We start from the raw sequence: 17,614 nt of genomic DNA, 5'->3' as shown, positions 1-17,614 counted from the left end.
CTGGTTTTGCCTGATAGAGAAAGTCTAATGTTTTGCTAAATTAACTTCTGAATGGGGCCACTTTTCCATTTTCTGACATTTGGGGCAGCGGAAAGACCTAGTGCTGCTAACAGCCCTTTGATGTGCCAGCCTTCTACAGCTTTCAGGTCCATCCTGCCTTTGGGGGTCACACCTGTTCACAGCCCCATGACTGACCATTACCTCTCAACACATCTTCCCTGCCTTCCCTACTGCTGGGAACACACAGGCATCCTCTAGAAAGGCATCTCGCCTTCTCAGCAGCTCTAAAGGCCTGTGGTGGGTCAGCTCCACTGATCAGCTGGAGATTTTGTTTAGAAGGCTTCTTTATGCTGTTTATGTTGCTGTCAAGCCTAGCTCACCACAGACCTAACACTGCCACCTCTTTGCTTACATACCTCCACTCCAGGACATCATAACCCTCCTCTGCTAACACTGCCCAGTGTGTGAGGGTGCAGCTTCTCTTTTTTGTTTTTATAAGGTTTGTTAACCACATTGCTATAAGATATTCATTCAAATTCTGCCCAAATAGACCTCTTGCTGTCAGCATTTAATTATGCTTGCATTCCTATGTAAATAAAGCGTTAGCCAAAATAGAGCCTATTATAGAAGATAAGGTCAGGCACATCTTTACAAAAAAAGGAAGCTTTGGAAGCTTCTGTACTTTTGACAAGAATAACTTTCTGAATGCAAGAAAAAAAATGTAGAGAACTGAGCATGTTCTGCTGAGGATAAATCATGCTATTGAAAGTAGTACTCTTCTTCTTAGGAAGTTTAAGAGGACATATTTAATATGTGTATATAAAGTATGTCCTTGTAAGACTACGAAGTCTTTTCAGACTTCCCTTGAAAAATAATGTACACTTAAGATCACTCTTTTTAAAGATTCACAGCTCAGGAAAGATTTTAACCAAGTTTTTCTCCCAAGCTGGGTATCAAATGATTTGACAGTCATCTTCTCAGTTTGGCTCCTGCATGTAAACATCTGGAGAAACATTATGTTCTAAGTTTAACCACAGATTTTATATCATAAGATAAGCATACATTCTAAATCCTCATTTAAATCTTAAAATACTGAAATCTCATAAATCCAAATGGGTCTCCAGTCTTCCAAGTATAAATGCCCACTTCCCTTTCAAGTAGATTTAGAAAAATAACATAATCCTTCAAACAAGAATATCAGACCCCACTGTATTTAGATTGACGGGAATCGCAGCAAGCCTCATACGATTTTTCTTCACCAACATGAGTCTTAACTCAATTGTCAGGTTTTCTGTCACCTCCAATCTAGATTCCTGTGAAAGGTCATACAGATCTCATGCAGTGGCTCAACTCCTTTTGTAGCGGGACATTGTAGTTAACTGCAGATTCCCGGCTACCATTCTCAGTAACCACACTGAGGTAGAACAGAAATCATGCTGAACAGCTACAGAGCTATTTCCATGATAGGAGCTTTTGAAGTTAAACTTGTGCAAGTTTCTGGGTGATGAGAAACTGCATCAGCTATTTCAGCACTTGTTTTAGTCACATTCCATTCAGCTGAACAGGAATTAAGTATCAGTTAACCTGCTTCTGCTCCAGAAATCCATACAGAAGACAATTCAGTGTATTCAAAATGAGACTTGACATGTTATTTTCTTGTGGCACATTTGCCTTGACAACACAATCACAAGTTGTCCAAAGGTTCCTATGTTTCTAGTAGTGTCAGAAGTACATATCAGAATAATTTTTGCTGTAATAGTTTATATGGATCACCCAAGTTCTTCTTTCTGAGACACCAGTAGAAAATCAGAGCAGAATTTGGCTCACTGTATTTTCACTTGTAGACCTCTAGGTACCCTAAAAATTCTTCACAATGAAGATAATAATGAAGCATTTGCAGCTAACTTATTTTATTGCTGAATACCACCCCAGTAATGTATTTCACCTGTGCTGTTTGACCTAAAGGTAACTTTGGCAGTTGAAGCTGAGATGTATTCTCACAGATCTGCCCTGTTACCTAATGTCACCTCCTGCTGCATTAGAGAAGTGTATATATTATTTACATATAAATATAAAATCGATTTTACACAAAGCATTCTGAACAAATGTCTTCCACTATATACTTAAAAAAAAAGACATTTTATTTGGCTGGAAATGCTTTGATAAACAACAGGTCTCATTGACTGCAAAATTGAAATGCTCTAATGAATTTTTAATGTCTTTAGTTGTTTAACTGGATCTTATTACAAAGAAGCTGAAGACACAGAAGCATGTTTCCTCCACTGGCACATTTAAGAAATCAGCAGAGGCATGCCAAGAAAATGTGCTGCTTTCAAAACAAGGCTCCAAGACTGAACTCAGGGGAAAAAATAAAAAGCATTTTGTCATGGTTTCTAGAATTAAACTACTGCTGTTGATTTAAAATCTATAATACCATTTCCTCAAATTGACTACACTTTGTTCTGTCCTTTACCTCACTGCTGGTACAATATTGCATCTATGACTTGCTGGCAGGTGGCAGAAACCGATCACCTTTGAAAACAAATTAAAGATCAAGACCTCTGATTGCACAGACAGTAGAAGGGAAATTCTCCTATTATAATATATGTCCCATTTCCCCATGAAGTTAAAACATGATTTTCAAGACGATGTTGTGCTTCACTTATCACTATCATTGCACAGGCCTACCAACTGCAGAGATCCTTCCACTCTGTTCAATAACCCTGTACTGATTAACAAGATTGAACTGAGAAAGTTCACCTTAAGAATTTTCCTCAGGTCCTTCATTCATTACCCATGTGGCGGTGTCTGCTTCAGGTTTTAAATCTCATATGCAGTCCTGAGCAATAGAAACCCAGGCACATTAAGACAATAAATTGTTACAGACTCCTCAAGCATTCTGCTGTTTGTCTGGCAACCAACCCCTGGTGCTTTGAGAAGCCTCCCAGCTTGCCTGGAGGCTTTCTTTGCTGGAAAAACCTATGTATTATCATCACCAGCAAAACAATGGAGTTGGCTGCAGGCGCAGTTGTAACACAGTGCACAAGCAGAGAGAATAGCCCCATGCAGAGCTCGCAGAGCAGTGATCGCGAGGAGTGTAATACAATGAGGCCCGCAGAGCGCTAATGCACGTTGGGGTTGCTGTGCCAGTGCTCCACTCAACAGGCTGCATCTCCTGGCAAAGTGACAGGGTAGTATTAGTGCTGGTCAGAAAGCCAAGCTAACTTGCTCAGTTTCCTCATGTAAGAAGGAGAGGAGTAATACAGCAGGGATAGGAAGAGCTTCAAAGCACGCAAGGACACAAGAACTGTTTCCTATAAAAAAAAACCAGAGGTGCTCCTTCCTGCAATGCCTTTTCTGAGCACAGAGAAGAAGGTCCCAGAGTTCACCTGCCCATAGATTTCCTTGAATGAGAAATAACACACAGAAAGTGGGTGTCTTCTTCCCAGAACACACTCCAGAGTGTTTGAGTATGTACCTCATCCTCCCCCACATTTGTTTGTTTTATCCATCTGTTATTGCCCCATATTTGATTATGAATTGAAAGCATTCTCCTGGAGCTTTTTAAACTGAAGTGTTTGAATAAGGCTTGTCACTACAGGAAGGATGTAGAGGGCATCACATTCCCCAGCTGCCTCCCATCACCCTTTCCCCCTCCCTGCACCTCAGAGCCAGCGAGCAGCTCAAATGCAAACGGGGAGAGCTCTAAGCAGCTGCTGCCTCTTCCCTGTTTCTGCTGCTGAGCTGCTTCCACGCAGGAGATAAAGACTGGCTCTGTTGCTTGCTTTCAAGTGAGTTGAAGGAGTTTGAGGGCAAACAGAATGGTTCGTTGGGCTCTGTCTAAGCCTCCAGTGGCACATCAATAGAGGATGGATTCCCCGATCCTACACAGCCACGAAGGAGAGACAAATATGTGAAAAGGGGTCGTGTGGCTCCCTGATTCTCCCTGCCCCAGCCACAATGCCTGGTTAAAGAATTATCCTAATTTTTCCCAGATGAGTATCCCAAGGAACTGTGCACAGTCCTACAGTTTATTTCTTCTGGAAGGATTTGCAGAATTAGGATGTTCTGGCAGTACTCTAAAGTTGGGAAGTCCCCCCTTTCAGAGGACTTTCCAGGAAGGGGCATTTGGGGGTGATTTCCACTCCCTCTGCACTGGCTGAACTGTCATATGAAATAACCTGTTGAAGTCTTGGGCTGAGAAGGAGCTTCCCTGCTCCAAACACGTGCCCTGCAGAGCAAGCTAAAACTCTTCTCTTCAGCCTACAGCATATCTCTCCGCCACTGCCAAAAGCCACTTGACAAAAGCCATCAGGCTGCATGGCAGCCAGCAGAGCTGGGAACATCCGTATTTCTTGTGCGCTGTTCTCAAGGGAGCAGAATATAAATCTTTTAAATGTATAGCATGTTTCTTAAGAAGCTGGGGGGGTTCTCCCCTCTGAATTACTCCAATGAGCCATTTGCATTTGATAATTTAACTGATACAGGGGCTGTTTCAGGTAGCAAATTTGCTGCTTTGTTCTTCACATGATGAGGAAATTTCATTTTAAAAACAGGTTTTCAATTTCAAAGCTTTATAACCTGACACTTGAAACACAGCACACACAAACCACCCATGCTTCGCATTTTGGCCATTTGCAGAGCCCAAAAGCGGTGTGGAGCTGGCTGACAGTAAAGGGGATTGAAAAAGAGTTTCTGTGTGGGCTTCTGCTGCAGCCAGATTAGATGAGGGAATTAGAGACAGGGTGTGGTTCCCACCTAGAATGCCTCTTCTGCAGTTCACAGACCTTCACACTGTCTTATTAACGCGCACTTCCCTCTCTCCTTCCAAATATGCAAACTGCACCCTCTCCCAGGTCCCTCCTTAGCTTAAGGGTGCTGGCATGTTCTCTGCTGACTTTCTGGAACCCAGGGATTTCCAATTATTTCCACATCCTCCTCCTGTTTCTCTTCTGGCTGTGGTGTCTCTGGGCTGCCTGCTCAACTTCCCACTCCACAGGTCTCTAACGCAAGGGCAGAAAGGCCAAAAATTAAGAGAGCGGAGTGGTATTTGCACAAGGCAGAATGGAAGAGGAACAAATAGAAATTGCCTGGGGCCAGATCTGCTTATTCTCTCTATCTTGCCCTTCTCTCCAAAAAGGCAGCCTTCATGTCTCCTCAGGTTCTTGTTAAGTTTCCCAGCTATCTTTTATTCGGCATCCAGCTCCATCTCTCTCAGTTCTTAGGAAGAAAGGAGGAGTGTCTTCTTTGCCTTTAGGCACAAAAGGCTGCATCAAGGTGAGTTACAGGCAGCATGTTTTATTAGAGCATGTGGCATAACAGTGCAGCACATCTGAGAATTCTTGAACATACTATTGCAATGTCTTGCATTAGCTGACATTCCCCCAGATGAAAAGCTGATCCCAATCTAGATAAGCAATTACTATAGAGCCTGCATCTCAGGCCTGTCCATCACTCGGTCTAGGAATTCCCTCACCCAGTTATCAGCTTGGCCCAACTACACAGCCCTAACTCACTCCCTTGGCTTTCCAATGCTTGTTTAACTACTTTTCCATTTTGCAGTATATCAGAGATACTCCTCACTCCATACCTTCCAGACTAGAAAACTGGTGGCTATAGGCAGTCTCCTCCAAGCCCTTCCCTGGCCAAGGCTACAAAGGACCTCCACCCTCTTGCTTGCGGTGGGTACTACTATAAACAACCCCCTTCACCCTGTTCCCAGGCCAAGTATTGCAGGGAGGGAAAGGGAAGGAAGGAAAAGGAGATAGCAAACTGACTTATTGTTCACGAGAAGGGTGGGGGAAGCATAGAGAAAAGCTGACCTGAGCTGCAAAGCTCTTTTAGTTTCCTCTTTCTCCTGTAAGGATGGTTTCTGCTGTTCCCACTCTTCCCCACCCCACTCCCCCACTCTAATCCAACTCCTACCCCTAAAGGGAGGGGAAGAACTGCGCCTGCCTTTTGCAGAAGTCCTGGCTTGATGCTTTTCTGTAGGAAGTCAGTCAATCAAAGCAGCACTTCCCACTGGCAAAGCTGGGAGTCTTGTGAAGGCCTGGGGTCGAGATCTTGATAGCTCTGTAGGTCTTTATACACCTATCTATTAGGTTGCCAGAATAAGATAGGAACCAAGCATTTATCTGGTTAATTACTCCTTTCACTTTCTGCATTATTCCCATTTCAAAATCTGTATGTATACATTTGCGGGTCCTAACAATAGCATGTTTGTGTGATTCCAGCTGACCAAACAACAGAAGTTATTTATAACTACAGATGACCGGACTTTGCTGTATTTTCATTTATGTAATTTTCCTTAGATCATTCATTGGAAAGTGTCGTACTTTCATGTTTCTCACACGCAGAGGCCCTGTAGGTTAGCACACAGGAGATTAATTTTGGCAGTCTGCACCGCCGGACTGCCTGAAGAAGAATTCTCACTGCAGCTGTCTGAACCAACAACCCACAGGGGCTGGGGGTTAGATAGCTGTTCTCAGTGCCACACCAGGCAGCAGGTGGCTGCGTGGTAGTGCTGATGGTTTTCAGATATAAAGCTTTGTAAAACTGGGACTGCTTTGTGTTTTTTTCTTTTGACAAGGCTCACTGTCATTGCAGTGGAACAGTCAATGCCTGAGAAATTCCAAAATGAGTGAGTGGGATATTGAGAAGTGGCATTAATTAAAGAGGATTAATGACCATAAGGTAAAGCATCTTCTTAGACAGTAAACAGAGCCACAGCATGTCCATCCATGCTAATGGAGCATCACTTCCCATTCACATAAATGCACTAAATTAAAAAAAAAAATTAACATTTTCAGATGCTTCTCTCTGTACAAGCTTAAATGGGGAGAGGCATGAATTTACATGATGACAGTTGGGACATCAAAGGCTACCTCTCTGAAGCCATTCTATCTACAACCTTTTCATATTATATGGAAGGCTTACAGTAGGTAGAGCACTTTCTGTAGACCCTTCACTAGCTGACAATGCCATCCAAGGCAAATTCCTTCAAACAACATGCTACAACAAAAAAGACAATTTGCAAAATCCCTCGTTTCTATCTAGGAAGTAGGGCAGTTCTCCACAAGGCTCCTACAAGAGGACTGAAGTTCAGAAGAGACAGGAGACACAAAGGGAACTGCAATGTCCAAGGTCTCCTCTTAGCATTGTGCATCAGGATTCAGAGCAGCCACATCGAGACAGCAGCATATTTTACAGTATATGCTGTATGAAATAGGCCTCACCACTAATCCAAGCAGACACATATCCAGGCAGAGCAGATCTACTAAATAAAGCCACAAGATCTTTTCCTTAAAATAGAGAGTATTAAGGAATTTGGTGATTAAAAATGCACAATAAAACTCATAGCTGGCAGTAAACAGGACAGAAATGAAGTCATTGAGGTTTCATTTCTTTATCTTAAAGCAACATAAGGCTTCTTACTTGGTCCAGCCAAAATACCAGAGAAAAATGTATTCAAACATTCAAAGAAAAAACAGGGATCTTCTTTGGGGCCTTTGAATATTAACCTGCACTGATGAGGCTGTGTCCATGCAACTGAATAGCGGTGCTGTGCTCCAGAACAAAAAAATTTCCTACTTCCCAGGGGATTATCTTTTCATTTTTATTTATGGAAAATTTAGGCAGTTTCTGAAGAGTTCAGAAAAGGGAAGCCAGCTGGTATTGGGAATTCTGATATCACAGACGTGGAATGCCACACACTTATTAGCCAAGTGTTTCCATCCCTCTGTATACATGAGTCTTCCCTCAAGCTAATCATTTTCATAACCTTTTGCCCTTTCCATGGCATCATAGCTATTTAGTAATATTTACTTATTTTCCCATCTTGTAAAATGTGTGACCCCAATGCCTTGGTAGTTCGTGGCTGATCCCCACGTAGATCAACTCAAACTCAAAGAGTAGTTCACAGAGTCTGTATTCTCTGACATACTTTCTTCCAAGTATGTTAGTCAATACCCGCTAATGCTCCCTAAGGAAAAAGACATCCAAATGATTAGGAAGGAAGAGGAGGTGCCACAGCTTTTTAAAGCTGTTGTCTGGCGCCTTTCTTCTCAGGCACCAGTCTCACAACTGAATTTTATGGAAGAGCTTTTCTCTTTTGAAAACCAGTGCCTTCTGGGCTAATACTGAGAACATTTACTTGGCACAATATCCAACATAGGGTTGTAATTAGCAGCCAGTATAGCACTTCTGTTGACCAAATAACCAGCTGAGTTTATTGCTGAGGACCTATTCACAATATTACTATCTACTAAAACTAGACCTTATTGTAACTGCTATACGGACTAGGCCAGATAAAGTTCTATTCTCTTCCTCATGCCCACTCACAGGAACACTAGCTAAAGTGCCAATATTCATCATCAAGTTAAAGACTTTCTTTAGAGAAGAGCAGAAAAGATCCAGCTGCAGTATTTACATCAGAAAGAAGACTGAAGGTACTTTTATCCTAATCCCAAAGGGAGAATGGCATGTGAATGATTTTTTTCACCATACATATTAGAATGGATGACTGTGCAGAAGAGTTGAATCAATTAATCAACTTAAGTGGCTACACCTTCCGTAAGAGAAAAATATGTTGCCTAGTGACTGTCGAGAAGTCATCTTGTAGAGAATAATGACAATTTAAGAATATAGTTTGTATTTCTTCACATCCTCAAAAATTCGTACTGAAAGAAAAACTGATTTGAAATATGCACACCTAATTTTTACTGCGTCCAGAATTCTGTCTGCAATAGTACAATGTTTATTTTGCCAGGGAACACCAGGAATATGCACCTTCCATATTGCAAATCAGAACAGAAGTCTCACAAACCTGCTAAAGCTTCACATGGTGCCATGTGGGTACCTCAGAAGTTTTTGGTTTGCATCCTTTCTTCTCAGCATGGGGTCATCTGCAATCTCTGTTTCTGAGAAAGGTCTTTTGTGGCTCCTACTGCCTCTAGCAAGCTCATATAAGGGATCTGAAATACAGAAGTATAGTGTGTGAATACAGTAAACCAGAGTAGAACTGCTATTATCTCTCTAGTGCATTGGTTTTTCAAAAGTGTGAAAACTTTCTTAGAAATCTTACAGACTAAAAAAATGTATAGAATGAAGTGTAATACTGACCCTTAGTTCTTCTTTTAACCTTGAAAAGAAAAAGTAAAGAAACGATCATCTTGGAAAAGCTTACAGAAAGAAACGCATTTCTAAAATATTTCTAAAGAGTCTGGACTTTACAGAATTTCTGCACTCCTTGGTAACCTTCTCTTGGCGTGAGAGTCTCTTCTTTACCTATTAGAGATCAGTCCTATCACGGCAAAGCAATCATTGGATAGTCACTGATATACATAGTGAAATCAATGCAACTGCAATAATTTTCAGGTGAATAAAAGAATAAGAAAATAACAAATGAAGAAATGCTATGTCTGGAAGTCATGTGTACATGTTGAAACACTACAGAGAGTATCAGCAGTAGCCAGATGCCAGGAGGAGCACAGACTAATTATACAGAACTTTATACACATACTTCCCTAGCCTGTATGGGATCTCAGGTGTTAAAAACATAATTCTCACTCAGGGTGCTGGTGCTGCTGTTGGGATTTGAGGTTAGCAGTTCAGCTTTTAAAATTCAGGCCGGCTTTCACAGACTTCTTTCCTGGGAAGCTGGAAGAGAAAAAGAGAGCTGTGGGGAGGAAGCTGTACAGAACAGGACCTGCGTTCTCCTCCAGGATGCTCACACTATATGACACACTGCCCGCAGCATTGCTGCTACAGACATTCCTGAGAAGCCTGAAGGAATGCAACAAGTGTCTGGTAAAATATGCAGGGATCTCTGCAAGATTCAAGCCAAGCACTGAACTTTTTCTTCCTGCAACATTGCTGCCGTTTTGTTAGTTTGCTTGATAAAAACTGTAGTCATTCTTCCTGGAGGGTCAAAGCAACATAAAGGCCGTTTAGGCTGCCCATCATGTATGGGAAACCTTTGGTAGGAGATCTGCCATACAAGTTTGTGTAGCACCTCTCTCCCAGCTCCAGAAGTTGGAGGGGAAACCGTACGAGACAGTGCTACAAACCTCTGAAGTATGCGTGGTCTTGTCTATCCCTCATCCACCACCAATACTAACACTGCAGATCTGTCCAATTTGGAAATACAGATTCAAAAGCCTTTCCACTGTCTCTGCTGAATTCTATGCAGCTGCTAAGCTTGTGCTTGGTATGTTTATGTTAAGGGTTTGGTGTAAACGGGGCTTATTTTGCATAGCTGTCAGAAAATGTCCCATCCCTCCCTTTTCAAAAACGGGCAAAAGTCCAAATATTTCTGTAAAGCTTTTAAAATCCTATAGTCTACAGAAGATGTTAAATCTTCTAAACCAAAACTGAACATTTTCAGAGAAAGCAGACATTTTTCTGGGAGAATGTTACATTGTTAAAAATGCTGAGTTTAAAAGCTTTCACATAATCCTTATAACTAAACTATACTAAAAAGTAGAGAGGACAATTCTGCATGAATTCTTCCAAATGTTTATAGGTTTCTTTAAAGATCTGCCTAACACAGGCAGCGTAGTGTAGATTCTTAGTAGAAATGAGGATTAGTAACAGCATTGCACACAGTGACGAGTTTGTAACGTACCTCATATTTATTTTGGTCTCAGATCCATCATGAGAAGAGAAAGAGCTTGTAATTTCTTGATGAAGTAATTTAGTGAATGGGGGGCAAAGAAAGTAATTTAATCACTGGCTTAAAGAATTTATGTGACAGCCATGCAGTTCTTTTATCCTCTGTTACACAATGTGTTCATTTTTTGTACGTCTAATGCTTTAACACAGTGTGCCACATTGCTTAACCCAAGATGTGCAGAAAACCCAGGGTCTCTGTGACAGAGAATCAGGCTGCAAATTAATTAATTCCTCTTTGCTCCTTGGAATCCGGACTGGTAGGCACAGCTTTTCCCAAGTTTTTTTCACCCTGAACCACATAAGTGTACTTGGACATTTTCCGGTGGGCAGTACAGTATCTCAGCAACCCATGCACTGGACAGTACTGAAGGACTCCAGAGACAAGGTGGGGAATGGTTTGAGCTGGGCTCAGCACAGCACTACCATGCCTTTCTCTAGGCAGTTGAAAAGTCTGGTGAAGAGGGCCACATGCAGAGCTCAATCAGACCACCTAAAGGGATGCTAGATCACCTTAAGAAAATGCCACAGGATAATCCAAGGCCACAAGTGGCTGGAATCTCAGTTTGAATCTACCCATTGACATCATTAGGAATATTCACCTCCAGCATCAGTCAATCTGGCTTTCTCTAGCTCCTGCTGCAGACCCCTCTGCAGCAACACTTAATAGCCATTTAGACATTTCTGGCCCATGGTTATTCTTTTTCTGAAGCACAGATTGCCTTCAGAAGCTCTTGTTTTTCAGGTGTTGAAAATCACAGAAGTTGAAAATCAAGGATGAGAAGTAATCTAGTGTTATTACCTCTCTTCAAACACCATATTTATCTTTTAGGCAAGAAAAAAGAAGCATGAGACATCAGTGAACCAAGCCCCTTTACCTCTCAGAGAAGATTACATGGGAATTCAAATGTCCTGGTATAATTCACAGATTCCCGAGTTCACATGAACAGCAGCAAAAGAGGAAAATTGCTCCATATCCTGTAGAGAGGAAATGAAAGGTATCAAGAAGAGAAGAATGTGCTGTGTGGTGCGAAAAAGCTGTTTTGATTCCTGATGCTAAACATCTGCCATATTTTTGTGTGGAATCACTTGACTTAGTGAGAGAATAGCATCTTCAGGATTGTGCAAAGCCTATTCCAGACTTGAGCTGTCTGAATTGGCAGCTGTGGGAACACCCACAGGAAGCATGGGACCCTGGAAGAAAAAGTGTAGGAGTACATCCTGTGGGGATAGATAAAAGTCAGAGCCGGGCTATGGGAACCTCTTCAGAACAAACATGCAAATACAGTTTCGCAAGTCAAAGTCCCAACTGTTTGTTTAGGGATTTTTTTGTTATTTGTTGCTTTTATTTGGCTTTCACAGAACAGAAACAGAAAAAGGATCTCAGAAAAAAAGATGAATGAAATCAAAACCTTAGATGTTTTCTTTATTGTTTGGTGTGAGTTAATGTGCTTCGTATGCAGGGCCACAGCTTGTTTCTTTTGCCTTGCGATAGAAGAATGCCATAATATACCTATTTCTGGTCTACTGAGTTTGATAGTCTGTCTCCACACACAGCTGATAACAGTAGTGCTAGAGCAGAGCTGCCCATAATTTCTCACTGTCACCATTTCATGGACAAATGCCTGCTCTCATCCATATGAAAACTCACACTTACCAGCTATGAAATTGTTTGTCAGCAAGAGTAACAATGGGAAAGAATTTAATCCATTTCTTAATAATTAAGTGCTCCCAGTCACTGAAATCAAGTAGAAATCAGTGTCATGCGAACAAGCAGCTTCCCATGAATACCGACAGGTGACCTAGAAATTCTCTGCCATAAGAACACATGATCCCTTGTACTCTCATAGTCGCAGTAATATGCTCATCTTTCTTCTTACCTTTATATGCCCTGCTGCATAAAGCTAGATGGATTTATTTTTATCTTACCTGGATGACATTTTAATTTAATATTTGTGCCCAATATTTTTCTCAGTCTTTCAGCCAACTTTCTGTTACTTGTACCAATGGTCTCCTGCAAAATCTATGCCTGCTGATTGATTACACATTGTGTCAATTATTATTTCCCTTTGTGTCTGAACATTCCTAATTCCTGTATCACTGGGAAGGTTGAAAAGGAGTTTTAAGTTGGCTTCCTGCCTACTATCTATTATTTCTTGTGTGACACATGCTGTATGTTCTCTTGTTCTTTTTACTTTCCTGAGTAAATAATCCTAATCTTGTCAATTTCTTCCCACAAGGAGTATGTTCTCTGTAGTTCTCTGATATTTTCACTACCTGCCTGGAGTTTGTTTCTAGTTCTGTGCCCGTCTGTTTTTTTAGAGGGGGTTACTAAAACCAAATGCAATAATCAAAATGAGGACATGGCATCTTAGATGCAACATGTAATACTCCCCATGTGATCGTCTACCCACTTCTAACGTGCAGTCTAATAAGTCATTTTTTCTGTCACACACCCAGAACATTCACTGTGTTGTCCATGATGCCTCCTAGCTCTTCTTGCTTTCCAGGAGATTGCTACTACATTCAGAACCCATTCATATGAAAGAATAATTTAAAGTGTATTTCCATGTCCTTCTGTTGTTAGTTTCTTTAAGAAAGAAAGAAAGGAAGAAAGAAAGGAAGAAAGAAAGAAAGAACGAAGGGAAAAGAAAGAAACCACCAGCTCAGTAGAAGTTTAAAGAAGTAAACATTTTACAAGTTATCATGCAGTGTGGAGAATTGGTGACCATCTCTCAAAGCGCCTTTTGATTCCCCAAATGCTGATGGGAAATATTCTGGAGGCACAAATAGACTGCAGATGTTGGAGAATACATCTTAGAATTCTGCTGAACATATTACCCTACTGGGAGGCTGTTTCGAGTCTCCAGGGACATTCCTCTGAGAGCCCAGCTGATTGTCTCATATTGAAACAACATGTCCGAGATACATTCCAAGTAAAAGAAAATAGAACAGGGGTACTCTGACCAAATATAAATCATGGGGCTAAAGGGCAGTTTATCTTCTTTCTTTCTACCATTCCTTTTCTCCCCCAGTGAATACTCCCCCCAGGGAAACAGACCACTGGGTAAATGACTGCCAAACATGATGACTCAGACATTAGGCACTGTCCCCAAGTGCTTCACAGATGGTGTCTGGATGGGAAACCCAGAGCTTTCGGCACCATAAGCCTTGCTACTTTTTTTTTGCTCTTTTTTTTTTAAATTCACTGCAGCATTACTTCTGATCTCATGTCAAGCCCTTACAGCACTGTTACCCCCCACAATGAATTCTGATCCTGACCTTATAATAACCAATGTCACTGGCACATAAAAAAGATAGGAGAGAAATCCTAGCAGAGCTAGGGGAGTGGGAAAAACAAAGCTAAAATAAACACATTACTTAAAAGATTATCTTGTGTCTAATTGAAAAAAAAAAATACTAGCATACATTTAAAAGGAAGAGTCTGCTGTAAAAGACAGGCCTACTGTGAAGTACAGTACATTACATTAGCACAATTGCATAACAGTAGGTACTATGAAAGAAAATGTTGTCTGTACAGTTTTTACTGGTCTGTTTCCTTTTGTGGAATCCTGTTTGTTTCAGTAAAATCCTGTTCCTTTCAGTTTGCTTTATGTTCCCCAAAGCTAGTGCATCTTGGGATGCACATCTGGACATGGGCAAGCCTGAAAGCAGTGGCATATTTCTGTGCTTCTCCAGTACTGTATGTTCACACTAGACACTGGAAAAGTCCTCTGTGAAAAAAAAAACCAGCTATTTTTCCTCCCATGAAGAAAAGCTCAAGAAAAGCCCTGTAAAGGCTTGCAGATTATGCACAATGAATCAAGCTATCACAACCCTAAACAAAATGTATCATGGGAAATGTGAAATAGCCCTTCCTTTCTCTCTCCCTCTCTCACACACACATGAACACACACACTCTCACACACACACAAACCCAGCTGCAAAGGATAAAAAAGGAGGAACTGCACATTGAGAAGAACCAGGTCCAGCACGTATTTTTTTATTCCTCTTCTTCCTCTCCCTTTTTTTTTAAAGTTTACCACCAGTATCATCCATAAGAAACAAAAGAAGAATTGTTTACTCCAACTGGAGAGGAGAAATAACTAGGTATTTTTGTGGCTTTCATTATGTTTCAAAAGTTATGTAGCAATTCATTGAACTTCTCCCATTTACACAAATTCAGCTGAGTAGTAATTAAATTTAAATCAATGGAGTTATTTGAGCATATGTATAAAAGAGAGAAAATTCAGACATTTTGCTTCCAGATTCAAAGCAAAAGGTCCCAGAATTAAAAGCAGCAAGTCTTAGGTCAGCCGATTTCTCTGTTATTTAAGAAGGAGCTTCTGATAAAAGTTGATAGCACTATGCAGAGCCAATCTCCCTGAGCCCTAGCTTTTATGAGCTGCATGAACCCTTGCAGCACTCTGCCTGGTGGACCAAGCCAGGGTCACAGACACTGACCACCATGGGGTTCCTCACTTGGAGACAGTCACTTCAGAGTCATTACACCTGGCAATAGACATTTCTTAACAGCCAGTTGGTGAACTGCTCAGGAACCAACAGTGTAAATCAGCAGAAAACTAGCCAGGTTTCTAAAATGTGCCTGGCAGGCAGTTTTCAAGCCCTGCATGGTTTTGGAAGCAACTTTGTCAAAATTGGACCCTCTCCACAAAGTGCTTTGATGTTGATGAATCGGTAAATTCCAACGAAAACTTGTTTAGTCAGAATTTTTCTGACCAACTCTACTTCCTCCTGCCAAGCCTATTTACTAATTCTCGAACTTTCTGTGTGGCTCCAGGTGAAGGTTTTCTGCCAAGACCATCACGGCTGCAGACCCCTGTGCTCGGGGGTCTTCAGGCACAGGTGAACACAGGCACTCGCCCACCGGGGTGTCCTCCCCTTTCATATCCCCACGGGAGGGCAGCGCCACGCAACAGCACAGCTCTCAGCCTCTCACCCTCTCCATCCATCGCACAGCTCCATCCAGACCTGTGTAGCTCAGGAGGCTTTGTCATGGTGACCAAAGTACCAATACCCCCATTTTACAGCCACAGGAACTGAAGCACAGAGAAATAACCACTTAGGGAGTGTCACAGCAGCGTTAAAAGTAGACTCCCACTCCTGACGCCTGGCCCCGTATTGAGTCCAACAGTCAGTAAGATCTATTTACACATTTAGATTCACAGCTACTGTTGTGAACTTGAGTCCAGTGTGGATGTGGGTGAGCCTGTGTGTAAAATGGGGAGGGAGGCTGGGAGAGAATAGGCCAAGACTATATTAGACCTTTTCCATCCCGGGCTTGCAAAAACAATGCATTGCGCTGAGACGAGGTGTTATTTTCTGCTTTTAAGTGTACCCTCCCTTTCAAGTTTTTCTTTCTTAATAAAGTATCTGAGGTCATGCTATTGTCATTAGAGCTTGGCGAGCGCTCAGCAGCTGTCACCGTGGCAGCAGGAGTGTGCCTGGTGCCAGTCCCCTTTGTCACGACAGCCGCAGCAATGTAAGGAGAAGGGCCTTGCAGGATGCAGGACAATACTGGGAAGGAAAAGGAGGGAATCCTCGACCTTGGGACAGGGCCTGGTGGCAGACTATTGAACCCCGCGCGTCTCGACAAACCACAAGGAGTAAAAATTCTTGGAAGCTGCAAAGGTTGCAAGTGAAAACAAAAGATTCTATCGTGTAGGAAATAGAACAAAACGTAGAGAAATTTGTTTTGTTTTCAGAGATAAAATAAGCAAATAGCACTCTGCAAGGGTCAGGAGCCCTGCGCCCTGCGTGCAGCACTCACGGCAGGGAGGAGGGCAGAAAAGCTGGAGTGAATCTGGAAGCAGGTAGGAAAGTGCTCCATAGCTTTCCAAATCTTGCACTGTGGGCAAGAGACTCCCTCACAAAAAAAGGACAATGACGGTCCCTAATAGAATCTAAAACATAAAGTCATCTATCCAAACAAAACCCTGATGATGTAATACAATCAAATAATTGCCTCTTGAGCCCATAGCTGAGGCAACAGATAGAAGCAAATGAATCACCGCTACGGAGCTCTGCCAGTTGGGCGATCAGAAAAGCCCAGTGTGGGATAACTAGCACCGATTTCCTTACACTTCAGCTAAAGCTAGAGTAAAGCCTGCACCCATAAGTGGCTGTAGGAACAGACACTGAGGGTGGTGTTATTGGTCCATGTAGACTTGTTAACTTAATAAATGTTTCACAGCTGACATGTTGAAGTATTTTGTCCCCTTTTTTATTTGTGTTTATATCAGCAACACCCAGAAAAGTGGCCTTGATTAGGAGCTGCTTAGCTATTGCTTTCCTGCTCGCTTCCGATCTGAAGATCCACTCCAGAATTGCCAGCGATTGCTAACCCACACCTAGGAATCAGTGCCATCTCTTTTGCACCAGAGATCCCAGCGTACCCTGCGTGCACGACTTTCACAACGTTGTGGGTGTTCCTTTAGGACAGGAAGTGAAGAAATGAATCACATGCCAGCAGAATCACCAGTGGAGCTCTGGGCTGGTGGGACGCTACCCAGGCTGCAATTTGGCTGGGATGCCTGGGCCAGCACCCCTGTATTTTGAAAAATACCGTGGTGTTTTGAACGACCGCAAGTGGCCAGAACCTCAGCTTTATTCCTTATCCAAAAGAAAAATACCTTTTGGAGCAGAAAAGCCCCGCAGTGGGTGAGCAGGACTCACAGTGCCACCTGCTGAGGCACCAGGGCTGCTCAGGGCGGCAGCCGACGTCCCTCTGAGAGGCCGGGGAAGGCCTGGCTCCATGGCCGATGCAGCCAGCCTGATATTAGCACCAGCTTGTCCTGCCTAATTTCCTATGTGTAAAAATCTCCCCTTGGAAAAAAAAAAAAAAATGCACCTCCACAGACGCGGGGGTGGAGGCACAGGGTGCTGTGGCACTGTGGGAAGGCAGCAAGGGACTGGGTTTTGTGAC

General features: G+C 42.3%; 1 long non-coding RNA gene across 1 annotated transcript in view; it reads right to left on the bottom strand.

Moving 5' to 3' along the window:
* Positions 1-8,833: 8,833 nt before the first annotated feature.
* The window catches only part of LOC142029463 (uncharacterized), a 31,077-nt gene continuing 22,296 nt past the window's right edge, over positions 8,834-17,614 (bottom strand). The window contains exon 3 of the long non-coding RNA XR_012649930.1: positions 8,834-8,972. This is a non-coding gene — a long non-coding RNA (uncharacterized LOC142029463). The remainder of the gene's footprint in view (positions 8,973-17,614) is intronic.

This window comes from Buteo buteo, chromosome 3 (genome assembly GCF_964188355.1).
Source record: "Buteo buteo chromosome 3, bButBut1.hap1.1, whole genome shotgun sequence".
Taxonomy (NCBI): domain Eukaryota; kingdom Metazoa; phylum Chordata; class Aves; order Accipitriformes; family Accipitridae; genus Buteo; species Buteo buteo.
Note: the sequence above shows the minus strand (reverse complement) of the source record. Positions and strands in the feature narration are given on the sequence as shown.